General features: G+C 45.2%; 1 protein-coding gene across 1 annotated transcript in view; it reads right to left on the bottom strand.

Moving 5' to 3' along the window:
• GOT2 (glutamic-oxaloacetic transaminase 2) overlaps positions 1-21628 on the bottom strand; it is a 120296-nt gene that overhangs the window by 56004 nt on the left and 42664 nt on the right. The gene's annotated exons all lie outside the window — the stretch shown is intronic.

Raw genomic sequence — 21628 nt, 5'->3', positions numbered from 1 at the left:
AACTAAGTAATGTAGTGGGAAAATGCACAACGGACGAAGATTCAATGCCCGACAACATGATGCACGACCTACTCCTACTGGAGCGCTGGTCTAGGACCTGGCAACTCAGCTTCAATGCCAAAAAATGCAAAGTCATGCACCTAGGCAACCATAATCCATACAAGACTTATACTCTTAATGGTGAGATCCTAACAAGAACGGTAGCAGAACGGGACTTGGGGGTGATCGTCAGTGAGGACATGAAGGCTGCCAGTCAGGTAGAGCAGGCCTCATCCAAGGCAAGACAGATCCTAGGTTGCATACGCAGGGGTTTCGTCAGCCGTAAGCCGGAAGTCATTATGCCATTGTATAGATCCATGGTGAGGCCCCACCTGGAATACTGTGTGCAATTCTGGAGACCACATTATCGCAAAGATGTGCTGAGATTGGAGTCGGTTCAGAGAATGGCCACCCGGATGGTCTCGGGACTCAAAGATCTCCCGTATGAAGAAAGGTTAGACAAACTGCAGCTATACTCGCTTGAGGAGCGCAGAGTGAGGGGGGACATGATCGAGACGTTCAAGTATCTCACGGGCCGCATCGAAGCGGAAGAAGATATCTTCTTTTTCAAGGGACCCACGGCAACAAGAGGGCATCTGTGGAAAATCAGAGGCGGGAAACTACGAGGTGACACCAGGAAATTCTTTTTCACTGAAAGGGTGGTTGATCGCTGGAATAGTCTTCCACTGCAGGTGATTGAGGCCAGCAGCGTGCCTGATTTTAAGGCCAAATGGGATCGACACGTGGGCTCTATTCACTAGGCAAATGTAGGGGAGGGTCATTAGGGTGGGCAGACTAGATGGGCCGTGGCCCTTATCTGCCGTCTATTTCTATGTTCTATGTTTCTATGTTTTACCTGAAGATTGGAGGGTGGTCAATGTTATGCCGATTTTTAAAAAGGGCTCCAAGGGAGAGGGGGTCTGGGTCTTTAAGTCCTCCATGAAGGATCAACATGGAGGTTCTTGTGTTGTCTGCTTTAGACTTTGTACTGTTGTTCAGTTTGGAATGTATGTTTGTACTAAACAAAAATTTTTCAATAAAAATTTATATTTAAAAAAAAAAAAAAAAAAGGGCACCAGGGGAGATCCGGGAAATTACAGTCCTGTAAGCGGTGCCGGGCAAAATGGTAGAAACTATTATAAAAAATAAAATTGTGGAACACGTAGACAAACATGATTTAATGAGATTCAGTATTGGTCGCCGCACCTCAAGAAGGACATGGCGGTACTTGAGAGAGTCCAAAGGAGAGCAACGAAAATGGTAAAAGGGCTGGAACACTGCCCATACGCCGAGAGGTTGGATAGGCTGGGGCTCTTCTCTCTGGAAAAGAGGAGGCTCAGGGGAGATATGATAGAGACCTTCAAGATCATGAGGGGCATAGAGAGGGTGGATAGGGACAGATTCTTCAGACTGAAGGGGACAACAGGTACGAGGGGGCATTCGGAGAAACTGAAGGGAGATAGGTTCAAAACAAACGCAAGGAAGTTTTTTTTCACCCAAAGGGTCGTGGACACTTGGAATGCGCTACCGGAGGAAGTGATCAGGCAGATTACGGTACAGGGATTCAAACAGGGATTGGACGGATTCCTGAAGGATAAAGGGATCATGGGATACTGAGGGAGGAGCTGGGATGTAACACAAGTATAGAAAGCTAACCAGGTAATGAGTATAGAAACCAAACCAGGTCGTGCATGTGCAAGACCGGAGGGTTAGGACTTCGATAGGAAGACAGGACTTAAATGAGAAACCAAGGTGGCAAGGGAGCCCCTTCTGGTGATACAGACAGGTCGTGACCTGTTTGGGCCGACGCGGGAGCGGACTGCTGGGCAGGATGGACCTGTGGTCTGACCCGGCAGAGGCACTGCTTATGTTCTTATGAGTCAGCATGGGTTCAGCCGAGGGAGATCTTGCCTCACAAATTTGCTTGACTTCAGTTCTCACGGGAAGCAGTGCAGGACCAGGCAGGCCACTACACGAGAAAACGAAAGAGGAGTCAGCTGGCAGTTCTCGGAGGAAGCAGCGGGAACCAGGCAGCCAGCCTGGTGCATCACTCTTCAGCGATGCGCCGCGTACAGAAGTTTTCTTTAAAAAAAGGTACGCGCGGGAGGCGTCGAGGAAGAGGGCCAGGGCCTGCCTTGTTCGCTGTGTCCAGCAAGGGAGGGCGGCCACATCAGAATAAGGTAACGGGGTGGGGGGGGACATGATTTGGGTATTCGCTCCATAAGACGCACCCTAATTTCCACCCACCTTTTTGGGGGGAAAAAAGTGCATCTAATGTAGTGAAAAATACGGTTAAGACCCTAGCGTTCAGGACCACTAGACACATTGCACTAGAATAAATATTAGTTGTTTCAGTAAATCAAGCACACAATCAACTTGTGAGTGAGTATGTTTAACTATTAACATCATTCAAAGTAGTCTCCTATCCCCAACGCTGTAAACAACTATCTACTGTGTGAGCTGTAGCATTGTCATGTAGGATTATAGAATTGTGCAACAGTTCTGGACATTTCACCTGTACTGCAGAAATGACTTGTAATACTGCGAATTCACAGTGTGCCCCTCACAAACTGGATGACACACAAGACAACCTGGAAGACTACATTGAAGGATGTTAACAGATAAACAGTTTGTACTTGTACATTGTTGTTCATGTTTTACACTGTATGCTATAATAAAACAATGATTTCAAATGTCATGTTTTTTTGCTTTTCCCCTACCAGAGACTAGTGCTTCTCGATTAAAGGAAAAAAATTTCGATTCCCAATCGGGTGTTTTTTTTCAAATGTTCTGGCGGGTTTATTTTGTAGCTTTTCCACCCACCCAACTCTTCTCTCTCCAACCCCATGTCAGTGCTGTGGTGTAAACAAGACCAAACAAAAAGGCTTTTCCTCTCTCTGTTACGTCCTAGCTCATACTCATAAGAACATAAGCTCTGGCAGGATACACATTTCAAATCTGACACACTATTGTCACAAAATAGAAAATATTTTTTTTCTACCTTTCATTGCCATATCCAACATTTCTTTTTTTTCCCAACTGTCTACCATCTCTCTCCTTTCCTTGTGCCCTGGATCAAACCTTTCTATTCCCCTCCATGCAGCATCTTTCCCTTCCTCCCCTCCATTATGATGTGCAACATTTCTTTCTCATTCCCCATGCACCATCTCTACTTCCCTCTTCCACCTCAACAATTCTTCCTCTCTCTCCCTCCCCCCATTTGCAGCATCTTTCCTCCCCTCCCCCTAAGCAGCAGCTTTCCTCACCTCCCACCCATTCCCCTGTGTATCAGCTTTCCCTCCCTCCCATACCCCTGCACAGTAGCACCCCACCAACTCTCCCACCTTGAGACCTGACATACCTCAGAGGCCTCCTAAAGCAGCCAATGTGGTAGATGGTCTGCAGCTGCATCGTTCTAAACGGGATACTCACAGCCTGCTTCCCTCTGCCATATCATTACTGACGCTGCAGAGGAAAGGCCCCAGCATGGCAGGCTGTGAGCAGCCCGCTCAGAACGATGCTGCTGCTGACCGTCCACTGCCGCTGCCACTGCAGCTGTTGCTTTAGGAGGCCTCCAAGGTATGTAAAGTCTCACTGGAAGGGGGAGGGTGTTAGTTGCTGAATCGGCGAGTCCAATTTTCACAAACAATGAATCGATTTGGATCAGCCAGCACTACCAGAGACCACTACACTCATCTCCCATCTGGTGGCAACATTAAGAAGTACATGTCATATACCAGCGATGGAGAACCTATGGCACGCATGCCAACTGTGGCACGCGAAGGCCTTGCAGCTGGCACGCGCAGGGCCGCCATCAGGGCAGTACTACCAGGGGGTGCACAGGAGAGAGAGCTGAACGGGGACGATGGGGGACCCGCGGGGTTAAATATAACTCGAGCCGCGAGGCTCGTCTTCTACTCCGACTGCCCTGCCGCTCACACAGCCGATCGGAAATCTTCCCCGACGTCAGCGCTGAAGTCGGGGAAGATTTCCGATCGGCTATGTGTGCGCGGCGGGACAGGCAGGAAATAGAAGACAAGCCTACGCGGCTCGAGCTACATTTTGCTGAGAAAGTTGCTAAGATGGGCTGGGAGACAAACGGGGAACACAAAAGGGGGAGGGAGTACGTTTTGGACACAAGGCATGAACTTGGGAGAAAGGAAGGGAGGGAAAGAGATGCTGAGGTGGGGGAGGGAATGGGTTTTTGCACACAGAAGGCATGGACTTGGGAGAGAGGAAGGGAGGGAAAGAGATGCTGAGGTGGGGGAGGGAATGGGTTTTTAGACACAGAAGGCATGGACTTGGGAGAGAGGAAGGGAGGGAAATAGATGCTGAGGTGGGGGAGGGAATGGGTTTTTGCACACAGAAGGCATGAACTTGGGAGAGAGGAAGGGAGGGAAATAGATGCTGAGGTGGGGGAGGGAATGGGTTTTTGCACACAGAAGGCATGAACTTGGGAGAGAGGAAAGGAGGGAAAGAGATGCTGAGGTGGGGGAGGGAATGGGTTTTTGCACACAGAAGGCATGGACTTGGGAGAGAGGAAGGGAGGGAAAGAGATGCTGAGGTGGGGGAGGGAATGGGTTTTTGCACACAGAAGGCATGGACTTGGGAGAGAGGAAGGGAGGGAAAGAGATGCTGAGGTGGGGGAGGGAATGTGTTTTTGGACACAGAAGGCATGGACTTGGGAGAGAGGAAGGGAGGGAAATAGATGCTGAGGTGGGGGAGGGAATGTGTTTTTGGACACAGAAGGCAAGGACTTGGGAGAGAGGAAGGGAGGGAAAGAGATGCTGAGGTGGGGGAGGGAATGGGTTTTTAGACATAGAAGGCATGGACTTGTGAAAGAGGAAGGGAGGGAAATAGATGCTGAGGTGGGGGAGGGAATGTGTTTTTGGACACAGAAGGCATGGACTTGGGAGAGAGGAAGGGAGGGAAAGAGATGCTGAGGTGGGGGAGGGAATGGAACACAGAAGGCAAGGACTTGGGAGAGAGGAAGGGAGGGAAAGAGATGGTTGTGTACACGGGGAATAGAAGAAAGGAGAATTTTTGGTCATAGGGAGGGAGTGAGGTACAGACAGTGGCATACCAAGGTGGGGGTGGGGGCGGTCTGCCCAGATTTTACGCCCCAAGGGGATGCACAGCTGGCCACCCTCCAGTGTTCTCCCTAGGCTGGCAAACTGCGTCTCTTTAGCCACTTGAGTGCCACCGCCGCCATTGGGAACAGGCCGGTGCCAAGTTCTCCCTGCTTTTCCCTGTGGGGCTGACCAACTCTCGCCACCCGCGTCAATTCTGATGTCGGAGAGGACGTTCTGGGCCAGCCAGGCAGCGATTGGCTGGCCCAGAACGTCCTCTCCGATGTTAGAATTGACGTCGAGTGGCGAGAGTTGGTCGACACCTTGGGGAAGAGAAGCAGGGCGAACTCGGCGCCGGCCTGTTCCCGATAGCGGCAGTGGCAGCCTATTCCCCAGTGGCGGTGGCAGCATTTTCCCAATGGTGGTGGCATAGGGGAGGGCAAGGAGAAAGAAAGAAAGGGAGGGACAGGGAGCCAAAAAAAAAAAGAAAGAGGGCTGGGTGAAACAAAGAAAAATGGGGCACGGAGAGAGAGAGAGAAAGACAGACATACAGAATGAAAGGGGGTATGGAGAGAGAGAAAAAGAAAGAAGGGGGCAGGGTGAAACAAAGAAAAAGTTTGGGGAGGGAATGAGGTCTGGAGGAGAGGAAGCATACAGGAGGCTGAAAAAAGGGAAGAAATATTGGATGCACAGTCAGAAGAATAAAGTGCAACCAGAGACTGATGAAATTACCAAAGGTAGGAAAATGATTTTATTTTCAATTTAGTGATCAAAATATGTCCGTTTTGAGAATTTATATATGCTGTCTATATTTTGCACTATGGCTCCCTTTTACTAAAACGCAATAGCGTTTTTTAGCGCAGGGAGCTTATGAGCTTCAAGAGCAGCGTGGGGCATTCAGCGCAGGTCCCTGCGCTAAAAAACGGTTTAGTAAAAAGGGAGGGGGAATATTTGTCTATTTTTGTATAGTTGTTACTGAGGTGACATTGCATAAAGTCATCTGCCTTGACCTCTTTGAAAACCCGCGGAATATAAATGATAATTAACATTTTCTCTGTGTACAGCGTGCTTTGTGTTTTTAAAATTTTATTGTTGGTAGATTATTTTGACTTGGTCACAAAGGTAAGGGGGAGGGAGGGGAGCTGCTGAAAGAGTCTACCTTGACGTGGTTGCAGGCTTACAAATCTTTTGGTCAAAGAGTGCGGTGACAGAGAAAAGTATGTGTGTATTCGGCCCATGAATGAAATCATTAAAACATTATAAATTGCCAATAAATTGAAATGAAAACCAAAAGGTTGTGAATCAAATTGATTCTCTGACAATACAAAGATTCCAACCTTTAAAAATGATGTTACATAGTTCAGGCAACTTTATAAAGAGTTTTTAGATACTAAAATCTTGTTATTAAGGTTTAATTGACGTGCTGGCACTTTGAGGAAATTCTTTGGTTTTGTGCGGCAGTTTGGGCACTCGGGCTCAAAAAGGTTAGCCATCACTGTCATATACTATCAAATTAGATTTCCAGTGCTGGTGCATTTTCAAGAGAAAAAAAAAAAAAAAGTTGCCATGACTTATGAATCAACCCTCATATAAACTGGCTGTTATAAGCATAGGAGGGGCATTTTTAATAGGATGTCTAAGTATGAGGTTGGATGTTTTGGGTAAGATGTCCACAAAACCAGTAGAAAAAATGTACATTTTCAAAACTAGCAGACATTTTTTATTTTTGAAAATAACCTATGCAGATGTTTCGGTTCTTAGGACATCTACCTTTTTTGGCCATTTTCAAAAATAAACATGTTCAGTGAAAAATGCACAAAAGCAAGTTTTGTAGTTATATCCAACTACCTTGTCTGATTGCGGCAGAGAAATCCCCATCAACTGAGCCATTTCTGGGGATTTCTGCCGGCTCAGTTGATGAAGCTTCCCTCTGCCAGAACAGCTGGAGCCCTAACACCCCTCCCCTCGACATCCCCGGACCCCCCCCCCCAACATTCCTGGACTCCTTCCACATCACCTGACCTCCCCCCCAACATGAGGCAACACCCCCCCCAAACATCACCCAACACCACCCGACGTGAGGCAACACCACCCCCTACGTCACCCAACACCTCCCGACAGGAGGCAACACTGCCTTCCCACATCACCCGACATACCCATATCTTCCGATGCAAAATCAGCAGGAGGGAAGCACACTCCCTCCTGCTTACAGGGCCACATGCTGAAAATGATGGATGGGCCTTCCAAGTTTTCAAGTTTCAAATTTTATTTAAAATTTGATTCCAGAACCCAGTTGGGTTTGACTGTGTTGCAGCATATCCTTACTCCGGATAGTACACTTCCCTCTTGATGTACTTTTCAACTTTGAGATGGGATTCAGGCCGCTGACTTTTTTGCTCACTTACAATTGGGTCATTATGTGCGTTCTTTGGAGGTGGAGGGTCTGAGGATGGGTTTGGGGAGTAAGCTTTGTGCCTTTTTTGGTCAATTTGAGGAGGATGGCCTCTGTTTCAGCGTTGCATCAGGCGCTGTGCTTTCTTGCCCTGCCCAGGTCATGGGAGTCCTTATGGGCTCCGTAGTTGGGTCTGCGGCCAGCTGATTTAGATATGGGATGTTTTATTAAACGTATCCCGACCCTTTCTGTCTCGGCTGAACTCCGGGAGTGTCAGTTTCAGGTGCTCCATTGTGCATAGCTTACGCGGGTTCAATTATTTCACTCTGGTCTCGCAGATTCAGCGCAGTGCAAGAAATATACTGGTACTCCTAAGTCCTTTTTCCATGCTTTTTGGAGTTGTCCAGCGGTCAGGGCTTTCTGGAGACGAGTGATCTGCTATTTGGAGTTTCTGTTAGGCCGTTCTATACCTCTCACTCTGGTGGAGTTTCTTTTAGATAAATATGAGGCTTTTTGTTTCCCCCCTGATGTTGGCTGGCTATTTTTGCAAAAGGCAGGGTTGGTGGCTAAGAAAATTATTTTGGGGGAGTGGGTTTCAGATCACGCTCTCTTATTGGGCTTGGCGTAACTATTTGCATGCTTTGATGTTGCTTGAGAGGGGTCGGGTGCATCAATCCTTGCGACAATCTTTTTCTTGTTTGCAGGTATGGGGTCCTTATATATACTCCTTGTCTCATAAAACCTGTACTATGATCCTCAATACCTTGCCTGTTTAATTTGCCTTGAGCGGTGAAGGGTGGGTGGCCTTGGGGTGGCCTTTCCCCTGCTTGGTATAATATTTTTTTTGTTTGCCTGCCTTGGTTTGAGTCTTTGTTGGCTGCGTTGTGGTTTTTGTTTTTTGTTTTTGGGGGGGGGAGGTCCTATGCATTTTATTTTGGGGTTCATCAGAGTCCAGGGCCCTGAATGTCACGCTTTCGCTTTGGTTTTGTTCAGACCTCCTCAGTTAGGTGGGTTGGGTTGCTTGCTTTTTAATGGCAACCATATTGCTGGTTACCCTTTCATTGTGCCTGCAGCATGTTTCCTATGTCATTTCTTCTGCTGGGTTGCTACTTCCTTATTTGTATATTCTGGTTTATTGTTGTGAGGGGCAGGATATAGGGGGATAGGGGTTGGGTGAGGGGTGGGTTCTTGGGACTGGGGGATCATTGCTGTATAGTTTTTTGAACCACTATATCTTCTATTGTATTCATTGTCTTGTTTTTTTTCAGCTGGTTCAATAAAATAATTGTTTCACCTAAAATTTGATTCCATTTCCTATCAAAACTTCTAAGCGATTTACAAGCAAGAAAATAAGGGGATAAAATAAACATCAATAAAATACCAATGACTGAAACAATCACGTGCATCAGGCCCAAAACAGTGTTCTTCAACTGCCGGTCCACGGTGGGATCGATGCGGCGTTATCTTCGAGCCAGCTCCCTCTTCCTCACTGATTCAGTGCACAAAGCCAAGGGCAGTGGTTCCTACGCACATCCTGCGCCTGAACCGGAAGCCTTCTCTCTGACATTGCAACATCAGAGGGAAGGCTTCCATATGAGGCATGGGACGTGCAAGGTGTCGCTGCCCGCAGCTTTGTGCACTACATCAGTGAGGAAGAGTGAGCTGGCCTGAAGATAACACCGGGGGTGGCATAAAATGGCCAGGCGAGAGCAGGCCAGAAGGTAAGGCATAGCATGGAGGGAGGGAGACAACAAAGGTAGGGGAGAATGATTTTATTTTTGAATTTAGTGATTGAATTATGTCAATTTTGAGAATTTACATTGGCTGTCAGTGTGCTTTATGTAGTTTAATTTTGTGGTTAACCATTATGTGTTGTTAATAAGACTATATTGTGTATCTGTGAAAAATGAATGGAAAAAATAGTGTTACAGTTAGTACTATTATGGGGGTAGGGTCTGGGGTGGAGATTGGGTAGAGATGGGCGGGGTCTGGCCCACGACTTAGCCCAGTGTTCTTCAACCGCCGGTCCACGGACTGATGCCGGTCCACAGAAGAATTCTTTTATTTCTGCCGGTCCATAGGTGTAAAAAGGTTGAAAAACACTGGTCTAAGTGAAAGAGTAGAGTTGTTTGCATCCCCAAGAGGGAATATTCTATCAAATGGTTTTTCCTAAAACCTGTTTGATAAGGGTGTAAAATGTTTGTGGATTTGACAAATTCAGAGATTTGGTTAAACACTAGTTTTTTGGTCATTTTTGCCAAGAATGAAATGTTGGCAATTGGTTGATAATTTGATTCTTCTAGGGCACTGTTTTCTGATCTTTAATAATTGGGAAAATAATAGATTTTCCATTGCTGAGGCAAAAACCCTGATTTTAGGCTATTTATTATTAAAGAGTGGATAAGAGGTCCAAATTGAGAAAAGAATCGCTTAAGGATGAAAGGGGGTATGAATTCCTGATTAAATCCTTTTATATTGATGCTCTGAAATAGATGGTCAATGTCAGCTAGTGATGGGAGATTAAATCTAGAGCATTTTGGTGTTGGGAAGCATTTTTCAGGGGAAAGAGATTGCTCCAGGGGTTTCATGTTGAAATCTTTGTGAACTTGATAATCTGGTTTTTGATATCATCAATTTTCCTTTGGAAGTAGTTATCTAAAAGTTGCACTGAAGGGAGTTTGGCTAGAGTTGTCTCAGGTTTCTTTGAATTGGGAGCTAAAGATTTTAGGATTACGTAAAGGGCTGCATGATTTTTAGCCTTAGTGATGCAAATTGAGTAATATAGTTTTTTTGTTTGATTGATTTTCGCTTTGTAATAAGACTGAGCATTATATTTATCTAAATTGTCTAAGGTTTTATTATTTCTCCATTTATGCTCATGGGATCTAATTTGCTTCTTTTAGCAAATGAAGTTTCTTGGAGTACCATGGATTTTCTTCCTTGCGAGATGAAATTATTTTGGTCCTCTCAAGGACAGTTTTTTGAATGGAGTGAATGAACTGCATTATTCCATACTGATAACTGTTCATCCATATTTTTGTGTTCAAAAATCGGTTTTAAATATTAGTGTCTGAGATAATCGTTGGCTCTAGGGTCTAGGTTATTAAAATTCCTGTAGGTAACGGATTTGGGTGAAACGCGATTTGAGGAGATCTTAATTTCAGTTGAAATCAAGGTGTGATCTGCATCTTGGGATGCAATGGGAGGGGTCTAAGGCCCTGATTGGCTTTGATTATTGCTTCAGGATGTCTAAGTGGAAGCCCACCAGATTCCTGCCCATAATATACCTCCCAACATGCCCCTTTGAGCTCTGGACACAAAGAAGCTTAGAAGTGCTGCTGAATGTCCAGAAAGTTTGTTTTGATTATCGGCAATTGGGTGTCCCTGCTATTATGACGTCCAAGTGTTGACTTAGGCAAGTTTTTGGATTTTTTAAATTTTGATTATGCCCCTCATAGAACATATGCCTGGCTCTGATGCAGGAAAAAAAAAAGTATAAAATGGTGCATTCAAACCAGAAGTACAAGCCAGCAGTTCCCAAACCTATCCTGAGGGACCCCCGGCCAGTCAGTTTCAGGCTATCTGCAATGAATAATGACATGAAATGGAAGCACCATGTGCAACATTCTCATACATATTCATTATGGATATCCTGAAAATCCAACAAGCTTGGGGGTCTCCCAGTACAAATTTGAAAACAACTGGTATAAGGTATACGTAGAAGGCTGATTTCACCACTTCTACATGTAACTTATATGCAGAACTGCCAATATCTGGGGGCAGATATTATTCAAAGCAAATTAAATAGCCAGGAGAGGCATTTAATAAACATTTTTCTGCATTAAACCCATATCCAGAACATTTAATAGAAAAAACACATACTAAAAAATGAGTAAAACCATGGTGTACCAAATATACCAAATATTTTGATTTGATTCAGTCCCAAATTATTTGTATTCAGCCAAATAGTGATTTAAATTCAAATATGAATCTGGGGCTGTACTCTGCTAAATTCTACTAAAATAAACAGTTCTCTGATTTCATATAGTTTCTTTTATAATTTGTTATGTTACTCAATGCCAATTATATGAATTTGTATTTGTCTAAATAATATGTTTCATTATTCATATTTGACAAAAAAGTAAAAAGGCGCTATTTGGTACAGCTCTAAAATTTATAAGCTTAGCATACTTATCACATTGAGGACAGGTTCAGGAACAATAGCTCAAGACTACCCTCCAGCTTCTGTTGTGCTTCATACCTACACTATAGACATCACTGTACTGCAGGAGGTATTGTACAGAATATTTGCCCAAGAATGCCTGTGGAAAACTCAGGAGAACCCTTAACAGTGGAAAGATAAGAGATATATAGAGAAAAGGGGTGACCAAAATGATAAAAGTCTATCCTCCACCAATCTGTGTATTTTATTATACATTTTTTCATCCATATATTGTTAAGAGTTAAGGTAAGAAAAATTGTTTCATGCTTTCCAGACTCTTATTTATGAAGCACATATTTATTTATTGGGATTTATTAACCACTTTTTCATGAAGAGATTCACAAAGTGGTTTACAATACTTTGAACAGTAAATCAGGTACTCTTAAGTATTTTAACTATCTGTCCCAGCATGCTCACGATCTAACTGTGGTGACTGAGAAAATGGAGGATTAGGTGACTTGCCCGGAGTCAAAGGGAGCAGGCTGGGATTGAACGCACAATCTCAGGGTGCTGAGGCAGCAGCTCTAACTACTAGGCCACTCCTCACATATTTTAAAATAGAAAAGATTCGAAATTCTTCCTTTAATTCAGATAAATAAAAGGTAACAAAAATATTTTATCTGCCTGAAGTAAATTTTCTTTTACGGCCTCTTTTACAAAGCCGCGCTAACGGCCCCAAGCCCACAGAGATTTAAAGGGCTTCGGGGCTGTTGCCATGCGGCTTTGTAAAAGAGACCATTAATGTTCTACAAATAAGTTCCAATAAATATCTAGATTTTTCAAGGAAATGTTCTAGTTTCTTAACAGCTTTCATCATGAAGATAATAATTCCAGTCACATTTACTTTTTAAATAAAAACAAAATTTGCCAGAAATTAAAAACCAAAACATAAAACCTTGGCTAAAAGTAAAACTAATTTTGAAAACGTGCTTATGGAGCAATGACTGGCTAGTTAAGAAGGAAGCTCAAACAGCTAGCGCATAGTGATTAAAACGATAAAGAGAATGCAACTCTTCTGGTATTAAGAAAGATTAACATGGTTAAGGGCTCTTCAGCTTGGAAGAGACTGCTGAGGGGAGATATGAGTCTACAAAATCCTGAATGGTGTAGAACAGATACAAGTGAATCCATTTTTTATTCCATCAAAAGTTACAAAGACTAGGGGACAAGCAATGAAATTACAGGGAAATATTGTTAAAACCAATAGGAGGAAATATTTTTTCACTCAAAGAACAGTTAAGCTCTAGAGCAGTGGTCTCAAACTCAAACCCTTTGTAGGGCCACATTTTGGAATTGTAGGTACTTGGAGGGCCTCAGAAAAAAAATAGTTAATGTCTTATTAAAGAAAAGACAATTTTGCATGAGGTAAAACTCTTTATAGTTTATAAATCTTTCTTTTTGGCCGAGTCTTAATAATAATATTGTCATTTATAGCTAAAGAGACATATGATCAAGAAACTGTTTTATTTTACTTTTGTGATTATGATAAACATACCGAGGGCCACAAAATAGTACCTGGCGGGCCGCATGTGGCTCCCCGGGCCGCGAGTTTGAGACCACTGCTCTAGAGCTTGTTGACAGAGGATATGGTAACAGCAGTTTAACACAGATGAGTTTAAAAAAAAGGTTTGGACAAGTTCCTGGAGGAAAAATCCAGAGTCTGCTATTGAAATAAACATAGGGGAAACCACTACTTGCCCTGGGTTCAGTAGCATGGAATGTTGATACTATCTGGGTTTATGCCAGACATTTGTGACCTGGACTGGCTACTGTGGAAACAGGATACTGGGCTACATGGACCATTGGTTTGACCCAGTACAAAAGATTAGGTTCTTACCTTTGCTAATCTTCTTTTTTGTAAATCCACACTTTATTCCAAGACCAGTGGGTTATTTCCATCTACCTGTAGGACTTTGTAGGACATGATAGAAACCTTCAAAATCCTTAAGGGCATAGAGAGAGTAAATAAGGACAGATTCTTCAAACTGAGAGGAGCCACAAGCACTAGGGGTCACTCGGAAAAGTTGAAAGGGGACAGGTTTAGAACAAATGCTAGAAAATTCTTTTTTATGCAGAGGGTGGTAGACACATGGAACGCGCTTCCGGAGGAAGTGATAGGCCAGAACTCTGTACAGGGATTCAAAAAGGGTTTGGATAGGTTCCTGGAGGATAAAGGGATAGAGGGGTACAGATAGAACTTGAGGTAGGTTATAGAAGTGGTCAGAAACCACTTCACAGGTCGCAGACCTGATGGGCCGCCGCGGGAGCGGACCGCTGGGCGAGATGGACCTCGGTCTGACCCAGTGGAGGCAACTTCTTATGCCTCAAATTTTAGACTTAAACCCTTCCTACTCAGACCTTATCACTGTGCCAGTTCCTCAGTCAGTCTAAAGGCAGCCAAGAACATCTGTAGAGGACAAAAACAAGAGAGGGGATAAACTCCCCAACAAGTAAATCAATTCTGCTCATATCGACAAATGCCAAATAGCAACAATGAAAAACGAGAGAACAGGTTATGAAACATTAGAAATCTGAATGACAAAATAGTGTAATAGGGAGAGACAGCCTTACCAGGTTGGACAGGGAAGGCGCAAGGGAGGCCTAAGTCGCAGAGCACCCCACAGAAAACAAGCCACATATGGATGAACAGCCAATGAGCCCCTCAGAGGAGGGGGGCCTCCTGGAGTTAAGCTACTGCTAGACCCTTCTTCAGGCCACCCTGCAGAAACTCCAGGTCCCGAGAAATCGATGGAAGAGATAGGTCCACCTGTCTCAGAGCACACCAAACCTGGTAACACCTCCAAGCCTTCGCATAGGCTGCCACTGTGGACTTCCATTTGCTGTGAAACAATGTGGCAATCAAAGAATAGCTCTGGCTAGTTAAGGCTGCAAGCTCAAGAGCCATGCTGTAAGACCAAAGTGGTCCGGATCCTGCATCGCAATCGGACCCTGTGTGAGAATGTGAGAATGACAAGGCAACCAGAGTCCTCAATCCTGCTGGAGCTGAACCAATTTGGCATACCACGGCCGTCAAGGCCAATCGGGTGCAACCAAAATTGCCGGATCTTCGTGGGCTGCAATCCACCACAACAGATGCTCTATCATGGGCCATGGAGGAAATACATAGAGACCTTCCTGTGGCCAGGGCTGAACCAGAGCACCCAAGCCTTCACTGCCAGTCTCTCAACCACAACTGAAGAATCGGTTCAGCTTTCTTGTTGGCCGCAGTTGCCACTGGGCTGAACGTGGGGCAACCCCAATGACCTAAGCAATTGAATGCTCTTTGAGACAGTGACCACTCTCCAGGATCCAGCATCAAACGACTGAGAAAATCTGCATGAGCATTGTCCACTCCTGCCACTTGCACTGCTGACAGCGCCACAGTGTCTGTCCACCCACTAAAACAGGAGCTGAGCCTCCACACTCAGGGAGGGACTCCTCATGCCCCCCTGCTGATTGACTTAATCTATTGCCGTGGCATTCTCCGAGAAGACACAGACAGCTCAATGACGGAGATGACCCTTGAAATGGAAAAGAGCCAGCCGATCGCCTGAAGCTCCAGGTGATTAAGTGACCACTTATGCTCCGAGGGCACCCACTGATCCTGAGCAGGGATGGTCACACACATCGCTCCCCAGCCTTTGACACTCACATCCGTAGACAGATCTGAGATCCGGAGGGGAAGGACCATGGAAAGCAATCGCAGCCAACATGCAAGACTGTTCTGCGCCACAGTTGTCCAAGGCAGGGGTGCATGTAACGGGTCCCACCGGGGATTCCAGCATGAAAGCAGTGCATCCTGCAGCAGATGCAGACAGGCTCTGGCCCAAGGGACCACCATGGTCGCCAGAACCTGGAGGTACTGCCATGCCGTTGGGACCGTAGTGGCCAGAAGGTCCCTGACAAGCTGTTGAAGCTTCAGCTGATGGGACACAGGCAGAATCGCTTTGTTCTATCTTGTGTGAAATTGAATTCCCAGGTATTCCAAATTTGTGTCGGCTCAAGGTGACTCTTCCTGAAGTTGAACAGCCTGACACCCCATGGACAGCAAGGGAGCTCTGATCAACCAATCATCCAGATACAGATGAACCAGGACACCCAGTATGCAAAGATAGACCACCGCCACCAGTACCATCACTTTGGTGAAGGTCCTGGGTGCTGTTGCCAATCCAAAGGACGTCACCAAACTGGTAATGTTGCCCCAAGACGTGGAACCACAGATACTTCCGGTGGTCTAGGAAAATGGGAATGTGGAGATACACCTACATCAGATCCAGGTAGGCTAGAAAGTCCCCCAGCGTCACTGATGCTATCACTGAGTACACCGTCTCCATGTAGAACTGAGACACTTTCAGTGCTGCATTGACTGCCTTGAGGTCCAGAATCGGTTTCCAATCATCGGATCCTTCCTTTGTAACGATGAAGTATAGAGAGTATCTCCCAGAGCCCAAGTCTCGCTCTATACAGGTTCTATGGCCACAATATCCAGAAGTCTGTGGACTGTGGCCTGCACCCAAACCACCTTCTTGGGGCGACCTGCAGATGAACGCAGAAAATACTTGGTCAGAGGACAGAGAAACTCCAGTTTATAGCCATCCCCAATGGCTGCCAGGAGGCAATGGCTGCCATTTCGCCAAAAAGGCTGACACCCGCCCCTACCCCCATTGTGCAGGGGAGGAGACAAAAATGTTTCTTTTGCAGAAGCCGCCTGACACAGAGGCCGGCAGGAAACAGGTAGAGACTGGGTTTTTTTCTCCCCCCCCCCAAAAAAAAAAAAATTATGCCTGACAAAGCATATCAACAAAATCTGGGGGAAACCCATCCTCCATGGTGGGAGCTGACCCCTACACTCCAGCTGGGGACTGTTTTGAGGATTTACCAGGTTTATCCCCTGAGACATGCTTGCGTTTTACTGTAGCATCGCCTGCACACTCCTCAGGACACCTCCCCCCCAATGCCATTTTCATGGGAGTCAGGACAGAAGACCCTAGAAGACCCTCCATGGAGATCATAGGCACCAAATCCGGGCAAGTCTCTCACCCTTCTTGGGCTGCAGTGCATCTAGAATATGACTGCACATCCAAAAGCCATCCACTGCAAATGACACATGAATTCATGACATTCTGCCCTGGTAAGGTCATCTATGTGGTTTTCTTTCAAAAATGAAGCTAGCAAGTATAAAAAATAACTTTAAAATCTAATCTTGAAAAATCCAAGCTGGCCACTGAAGGCCTATTTTGACTAAAATTAGCCTGGGAAAACCATAGAGAGCCCTCAAAAACAGCCATTTTAGGATTTTAAGGATGTGGGGACAGGGCATACAGGGAAACCACCTAAAAAAACCCTTTTAAAGACCCACCACCCAAATCTCTGATTCAATCTGTTAGCTAGCACTTACAGAAACATGTGCTGATAGGAAAACGCTGCAGGAGCTAAAAACAGCTCATAAGGAAATCCTCTGCCTCAACTTACTGGAAAGCTGAACTTTGAATCTTCTGACTGCTCCACTGGTCTGACGTCAACGACCGATCACCTCCGCCACCCTTGGACACACCACACAGCACGCCTGGCAAATGAACAGAGTCTGGCTCCAATCCCAGGGTTGCCTTCATGGAACCACGCAGCCTGCTCTTGACCCACTAGCAGAAAAACCTGATGTGCAGGCTGTCCAGATGGCTTACTGACAAGCAGGAAGCCCTCCAGAAATACACTTTTCCTAAAGGTCTGCAATCTCCCACACTCAGAGCTGTCCCCACAGGGAATCTCCACAGCACGAGGGCAAAAACCGTGAATGCAAAGACTGAAATTACACAAAATAAAACGAGCAGAAAAGACAAGCTCCTACAGCCTGGCTTGTAAGAAGAAAGACTGAGGAACTGAGGCACTGGCACAGTGATAAATAATGAGGAGGAGGAGTTTAAGTCTCTTGAATTTGAGGTTTCCTACAAAGTCCTGGTGGGTAGATAGAAATAACCCACTGGTCCCGGAATAAAGTGGGATTGTACAAGAATGGCTATGTGTAAACTAAGGAGTTGAGATTCTGTATAGGACGCCAGTCTAGGCGGTTGCCTAAGAAGCGGCTAAGAATTGCACACCAGCGTCCTATACAAAATAAAATCTGTCTTAAAGAACAGATCCCTTACCCCCCCCTCCGATTCCCTAACCGATGCCCATTTCACCGGCAACAGTTAAGAGAATCATGCATTAGCCTGATCGCAAGGGTAGGCAGCTTAGCCGTCTATCTTTGCCATCAGCTGATCATGGCAAGGAAATCTCTGATCAGCTGAGAGGGCAAGTCTCCCCGAAACTGCAGCTTTGAAGAGTGTTGCCAGCTCAGCTGATCTGAGGAAAATATCCCTACCATAACCAGCTGAGCTGGCAGAGGACCCCCTCAACACCCACTCCCTCCTTCCTAACACCCCCAACGCTCCCACCCCTCCACACATCTGTGCAGCAAGAAAGATGCCCATTCCCTCCTGCCTAGCACCCCGGACACTACCCCATAAATCTGCGGAGCAGAGGGGATGCCCACTCCCTCCTGCCACCGGGCCCCGTCAAACCCCCGACACCCCAACCAGCATTGCAACACTCCACCCAACACCCCCAACCCCCTATACCTTTGAAGGAGGCTGGCAAGAGGGATACCCACTCTCTCCTGGCAGCAGGCCTTCCCCTTCCCAGTGCATCCTGGGATGCATTGGGGAGGGGCCTAAGGACCTGATTGCCCAGATACTTAAGGTCCTTCCCATAGGAAGGGCTTTAGGCACCTGGGCCAATCAGAGGCTTAGGCCTCCTTCCTGGTGCATCCTGGGATACTCTGGGAGTGGTTTAAGACTCTGATTCATCCAGATACCAAAGGCCAACATTTCAGGCATCTGTCATGGCTCTAGGGAAATACATAAGAATGCGTAAACTCACCCAAGGCCACTTCTGGACAAAACCACAACCATACTTAACCTTGGGTGAGTTTAAGTGTCCCTACACATTTCTGTAGACTTGCGACAGACACCTACAATGTAACAGACATTCCTCACCTGAGTTTTTTCTAAAAATGTGTATCCCAATTGGCTGCCAGATAGCGGTAGGGCACCACCTATAATCGGGATGCCTGTTTATAGAATCAGCCCCTAAATGCCCATCTGGTAAGAGGCTAATCTTAGCGTATAAGTAAATTTCCATAGAAGCTTCACTCCTTTCAAGCCCAAAACGGTGCAGTTAATAGGGCAAGTGAGTTAGCCAACACTGCCTAGAACATAGCATATAGGATATACAAGCATCTTAACCAGCTTCTTAATCTATGTCACCTTAATAGCAAAAAGTACCTATTTTATGCAATGTGGTTCCAGAGCTCCAGATAGTGTACTAAGAAAAAGAGAAGTGACCTTCTCAGAGCTTAGGGAACAGGCTAGAGATTGAAGATGGTGAAAACACCAGGGGAAGAAAAAAAACAACAACCATAGAATGCACCAAATCCAAAATTACAAAGAAAAATATTTTGTTTCAAAAAATTATCTAGTGGTGTGGTACAGTCAGCACACAAGCCTTGAATGCTCTTCCTTTTTATTTCACTATGTAACATGATTTTTGTTCCTGGACAGTAAGTATAATTTCCTAATTGCTCATGCCTAAAAAGTATAGAAATTGTCCATTATTTCCATAAAATTTTGCTTTTGTGACCAGGTTAGTCAAATTTTGCAATTTACCTATTTAAAATGTGAAAATGCTGAATTTTCATCTTTTCATTCTTACAAAGTCATAAAAAGCAACATATGAATCACAATTAACATGTGTTTATATTGAAGTTATACAAAGATGACCACAGAAGTTTAGAAGTGAGTAGTTTAGAGATTTGCGATTATATTGTAAGTCACTTTTGTGAAACAGCCCCCAGATGTAGTCTCCCATTATTTTCTCATTATATTGTTCTTGGTAGCAGCATGCGAAGTCCAGTAAATCCTGGTGGAAGCACTCACCTTGATCTTCTGAATATGCTCCCATGTTCTTCTTGAATGTCTCAAGATGAGCATCGAGGACATGGTTTTTGAAAGACATCCTACAGCCCATTTTACTGTAATTCTTCACCAAATTCTCAACCAACTCCACATAGTTTTCAGCCTTGTGATTACCCAGGAACCCCAAACCACTGCAACAAAGCTGTTCCAAGCTGCTTTCTCCTTCCTAGTTAGCTTCTTGGGAAATTCCTTATACTCTTCTTTATCTGTGGTCTGATGAAAACAGCTTTGACCTTTGCCTCAGACAGATTAGGGAAGATGTCTTGAAGGTACTTGAAGGCTGCCAACTCTTTATCTAGAGCTCTGACAAATTGTTTCATTAGGCCTAATTTGGTGTGCAGTGGTGGCATCAGCACCTTCCAGAGTTCACCAGTGGTTCCTATTTTATGTTGTCTTGATAAATCGGCTACATACATAGCAAAATGCATCTGCTGGATGTTTGCGACTTAGTAAAATGGCCCCCTAAGTTTACTCAGCTTGGACTCTGCAATGTTCTGCAAAAAAGGTATATTTCAAAATATTAACAATCTGGTCACAAAAGCAAAGTTTGATGGGGAATAATAGCCATTTTCAATACTTTATAGGCAATTAAGGAAAACGTTTAATACCCAGGAATTTTAAAAAACAAAACATTTTGTTACATTATGTGAGATCAGAACTTGATCCTTCTAAATTTAGGAGGAGGAAGACATTTATTCAGTGTTTTTAGTAATCAGCGTTGATAATTAACATTGTGCTGTGTGTAGAGAATGACACGGGGAAAATATTTGTCCCCGTCACCATCCCATCCCGGCAAGCTCGGTCCCCACCCCGTCCCCACAAACCATCTGATCCCATCCACACAAGCATCAAATAGTTTTATACTGAACTTATTTTATTAAAGTATAAAAAGAAACAATATTCTGTACAATTGTCATTTTATAAATCAAAGTTCTCACTACTGAACTAGAGAAAGAGATGTTGAACTGGCAGGGCTATGTTTATCAACACAACCAATATACTACTTTATCCTAAACCAAAAAAAATAAAATAAATATAATTTTTTTTTCTGCCTTTGTTGTCTGGCATCTCTCTCTTGCCCAATTTCCCTTTTCAGCGTCTCCTCCCCATGCTCCACTTCTCTGCCCAATTTCCCTTCAGCGTCTTCAGCCCACTCTCTCTTCCCCATTTCCCTTCAGCGTCTGTTCCTCTTCCCCATCTCTCTCCACTTCCCTTCAGCGAGAGCGGTCCAGCAGCCCCCCCCCTCCCCAGAGATCCTCCCTCCCGATCGCCAAAGTCATCTCCCTCCCTCCTTTCACGCTACCGTGGCGATTTTCTGGGCTTTTTATTTCCCAGCTGCCCGAGGCAGCTTTCATCAAGTCGCATGTAGTTGCCGAAACTTCTCCTCCGATGCAACTTCCTGTTTCCGGTTGCGTCAGAGGAGAAGTTTCGGAAGCCACACGCAACTTAATGAAAGTCGGCTCAGGCAGCTGAGAAACGAAACCACCCACAAAATCGAGACTACAGCAGGAGCTCACAGCAACCATTTCCTATTGGCGATCTACATGGGGCAGGAGCATAGGAAGATCGCTCCTGCCCTGAAAGCCTGCTAGACCACCAGGTAAGGCCAGGATGCCGGGAGGAAGGCAGGCCACCCCCCAAAAAAAAAAATTTGTGAAACCGCAAGTGTGGAAACTGCGAATGGGGAGGGGGAAGTATATACTGAATGAGAAGACACTTTGGAAAAGTCTTTCATAACCCCAATTCAGCACTAGAATCATTATGTACTTCCTGCATTTCCTGTGAGTGTTGACCTGCACAGGACACTGACAAAATAAGATGAAAGGGCATTCAGTAATTAAACATTATTACTGATGTGCCCTGGCAACACATGCTCTCAGTGCCCACCTTTCTA

The sequence above is a fragment of the Geotrypetes seraphini genome, chromosome 4 (genome assembly GCF_902459505.1).
Source record: "Geotrypetes seraphini chromosome 4, aGeoSer1.1, whole genome shotgun sequence".
NCBI classification, from domain to species: Eukaryota; Metazoa; Chordata; class Amphibia; order Gymnophiona; family Dermophiidae; genus Geotrypetes; species Geotrypetes seraphini.
This window is presented reverse-complemented; position numbering and strand designations above follow the sequence as displayed.